The 4,164-nt window shown below is 40.7% G+C and overlaps 1 pseudogene; it reads right to left on the bottom strand.

Annotated features, from left to right (window-relative positions):
- Positions 1 to 1,821: 1,821 nt before the first annotated feature.
- Positions 1,822 to 3,473, bottom strand: LOC102495924 (SNW domain-containing protein 1 pseudogene; annotated as a pseudogene).
- Between the last annotated feature and the right edge of the window lie 691 nt (positions 3,474 to 4,164).

The raw sequence follows: 4,164 nt of genomic DNA, 5'->3' as shown, positions 1-4,164 counted from the left end.
ATTCCTGATGGGACTTCTTTGGCTATGCTTTGCTTCCTTAGTGGGGGTATGACAGCCCATCGGCCTGTATTGAGAAAGCCATCTAAAACCTTGCTAATACTCCTTAATGAAACAACTGACTCTTTAAACAATTTGCAAACTTAGTTTGATTCACTGGCTAAAATAGTGCTTGATTAATAGGATGGCTTTATATTTTAGCTAAGCAAGGAAGTGTCCATGACGTTGACACCTCATGTTACTCATATGTCAGTGCCTCTGCCCAGGTAGAGACCAAGGTAGAGCACATTTGTCAACAAGCTACCTAGTTATTATTATTATTTTTTTTCAGAGGTTTTTACTATAGGACATGTGCGCTTACCAGACAGAGAGAGAGAGAGACAGAGAGATAGAAAGCAAGAAATCATCCCCCAGTGGGGATGGCCATGCCACAATCCCTTCTCCTTCATTCTCCTCTTGGGATCTTGGGCACGTACGCACACGCGCCCGGTGTGAGTTTAAGCCACCAGGTCCAGGACTCGAACCGTGGTTGACTACGTGGGAGACCAGCGACATAGCCATTATCCTAACTGCTGGTCCCCTACTTATAACAGTTATTAGATTGTAAGTCCCCCTTTCTGGAAGGGATTTCTGAGTGGTTCTCTCAGATAGTCTCTTGGGTATGCTCAGGCTTTTGTAGTATGTTCTCTGGTATTAGTAAAATGTTGATAACTGGGCTAGGAATTCTCCTACTTGGATGGATGAATTTCATATTGGTAATGTGTTGTAATATTTCCTTACCATGCCAGCTAAAGGCGATGAAGACTTCCTTACATAACCATGAGGAAGAAATAAAAAAAAATTATTTAAGTCTAATTCTCTTTTACAATAGAAATTATGAAAGCAGATGACAGTGGGGAATATAATAAGAAAAAAATGAACACTATGGGTTTTTTTGTTTGTTTTGGTTTACCTTATTCCTTTTTCTTATCCTTTAAGGGTTAATTGGTGCTTGTAGTTTCTGTAACTAATGTCATCTGTAACTATTGTAACAAATAGGATAATAAATAAACCTGTTACTTTAGAAGAGGAAACTAAAGTCACTTGTTTTAGGTAATGACTACAAAAATGGAACCAGAGGGGGATCCCAAGTGAAACATCTTAAGAGATAGGAATGTTTACTCAAGTGACATAGTGTAAGAGGTTAAACTGACAAAATTGCAATAATGTTATTACCATAATAGTTACTCACAGATGTTTTGTTCCTTGAGAAGTATAGCTTAAAGGAAAAAAAGTATTTTTTTTTTTAAGTTCGTTGAGAAGTATAGCTTAAAGGAAAAAAAGTTTTTTGTTTTTTTTTTTAACATCTAAGTCAGATCCTGGCACTCTGCTCAAAACTTCATTGTTGTTTCCACCTCATCCAAGAAAAAATTACAGGCCTTAACTTAGCCTTTACCAAGCACGGGCTTACTTTCCTCCCTCCAAATTAACACAGAGCAGAACAGAGGCAGAATTCATTTGGTAGGACAGACAGTTCCAATATCCACTTACTCATTGTGGTGGGGAAATTTTATTCATGAGTAGTTGCTCTAACACAAAATGCCCTAGACCACCAGTGTCACACTGGTAGTTTTCTGTGTGTATCGAAGGAGGGGACAGTATTTCTGTAAATGCCACAAGGTGAGAACAGACCTACTCTTTAAAAACAAAACAAAACACACTAAAAGAAATAGTTTAAAGTAGAATTTTCTATCCTCTGAACTTCAGTAATAAAAAGTAGCACTGGGAGGTCTGGCACCCAGATTTGGTTTTCATCCTGACCATTTACCAAGTGTTCCCCATATGTCAGGCATCAGCAGGGCTTAGTCCGTTCACGGAGAAGATATGTAAGCTACTCCTTTCTCTTGCCTTCATGCTCATGGTGTTTGGATCGGCTGCTATCTAAAGGTCTTTTAGAGCCAACCTGCTGTTTGGCTTCTTCCAAAACTTATCCAAACAAAAAGGATCTTCCTAAAACTGAACTGGTCCCTCTCAACCTCTCTGTCTACGGTCTGAACCAGAAAACTCCTTGTCAGGAACAAATCTGTTGGTCTTTATTGTGGTTTCTAGGTCATCGCCATGCATGTCCTTGTCCAGATTTTTCCTGGGCCTATGAATACTCTGGGGCATATCTTTACCACCTCTCCAGGCTTGATCATAAACACTGTAAATTTCATCTTCTCCACCTGCAAATCCATAGTTCATATTCTTGGACTGGTTGAAGAACCTCTGGTCATACTGACCTTCATTGGAAGTTCATGGATTGGGCACACAGGAACCATGACTTCCCTAATAGGCCGATTTTCATTTCTCTGTAGTTTAGACCTCTTGTCAGGAGCTGCTCTGGAAAGATTCCTATCATTCTGTCTCTCTTCACCTCTCACGCTCGATTTCACCTCTCTCACATGCCTCCCCATTCGATTTTTCCATGTGAGATTTTTCCAGCTCCCCTCTCTCTGGCTTTTTGGGTCACATTTCTAAGTTTCTCTTCATGTTTCTCCTTTTCTTTTTGAGCCATCTTTCTCTCTACTTGGGCATGCATTTCCACAGCCTCATGAGCCGTCTGATTAGCAATGTAGAGGGCTATGGCCAGTTTGGCAACGCTTTCATTTATATGTACTCTCTGTATTCTTCCATCAACAGCTGGACATTTGTCTAATGGAATTGTATAACCTTTGCAACTTTCCCAACTTGAAAAGCAAGGAGAAATCTTCTACTTTTGTTGTTTCTTTACAGTCATCGTTCTGCTGGGAGAATGCATGCCAGGTGCAAGAGGAGAAGGTGGTCCTCCAGGACTTTTCTTATTAAACTCGAACCTTGGTGGCTCCATTGGTGGATCCTTTTTACATTTCTCCCTTTCAGATAATCCTCTGTTTAGCTCCAGAGTTGAAGTCCACTCCTTGCTGAGATGGCATGTACCAGATATATTGATAGGAGCCAGTTTATCAGCTGCTCAAACTGGCATGATGGCAGCAACCTTCTGTGGTACTGATTTCTCTAAGGCCACCCTTGTCTTTTCTGTTATCTCTTTAATAGCTTCCTCCTTAAGTCTGTGCAGGTCTGGATCATCTGCATTCATAACCTTCTTTGGAACTAGGTCAGTGTATTTGCTATAAAGGACCTTGGCTTTTGACTGTCCTTGTTGAGTGATTGCATCATATTTAATTTTTCCTTCAGGATCCACCTGGATGAACTAGCAGATTTGGCATTTTTTTCTTTTACCGCATATCCAGTGAGTACTAGACTCCACAAATCTCTGGAAAGGCTCCTCCATCTCCAAAACCCTCTAATTGCCGAGGTATCCAGCCTTGCCGATACCCGTAAGGGGGAGGCTCTCTTCAGGAGACCAGTGAAGTCTGCCGTGATCTTTGGAAGCTTGCCTGTTGGTCAGCCTCAAGCTGGTCCTGAGATAGCTGAGTAGGTGCAGGTAAAAAGCTGGCGAGTGCTATCTTCTGCATCTTCCCATTCCCTCCAATCTTCCATCTTCTTTCCTCCTTGTTAACCCCTATTTATAATGCATGACTGCTGTTCCATACTCACACTCCGCAGACCTCAGCTCTCAATCTTTCCATCTATTGTTCCTTCTGTCTAGAATTCCCTTTCTCTAGCTGTTATCAAGGCCAACTGATCAGCAATCCTTCCCTGATTACCTTCGATAAAATAGAATTCATCCAGACAATTTGTTTTGCTATAGCTTGGTGCATTCTTTATTCCCTCATATTGTCATGTGCTTCATTACATCACTGCCTGACATTTTTTGCTGTTTGTCTATTTCCCACTGCTAGAATGTCAATTCGCTGCTGTAAGCCAGTGCCTAGAACAATGCCTAACACCTAGTAGTAATATTCTGGAATGCTTTAGAATGTAGACATGGTTCTTGCCCTCCTGAAATTCACTTTATAGTGAGAACTAAAGACAAAAATGCATGAGCAAATGAATAAAATCCTATTCAAGTTCTAAGAAGTAATTTTGGTAAGTTCTTTAAAAGCAATGCCCAGGGCATTAAAATGGAAATTAGCAGGGAAATTTAATTTAGATAGTTGGTTAGGGAGACATTTATGAAGAAGTGCAATTTCATGATGAAAAAGAATTAGTCATTCTTGAGGTAAAGGCGGCGGATTCTATTTCCTGCAGGGGCTGGAGAGTGTA

This window comes from Tupaia chinensis, unplaced genomic scaffold (assembly GCF_000334495.1).
Source record: "Tupaia chinensis unplaced genomic scaffold, TupChi_1.0 Scaffold000093_1, whole genome shotgun sequence".
Lineage (NCBI taxonomy): Eukaryota > Metazoa > Chordata > Mammalia > Scandentia > Tupaiidae > Tupaia > Tupaia belangeri.
The sequence above is the reverse complement of the archived record's forward strand: the minus strand, read 5'-3'. Positions and strand labels throughout refer to the sequence as shown.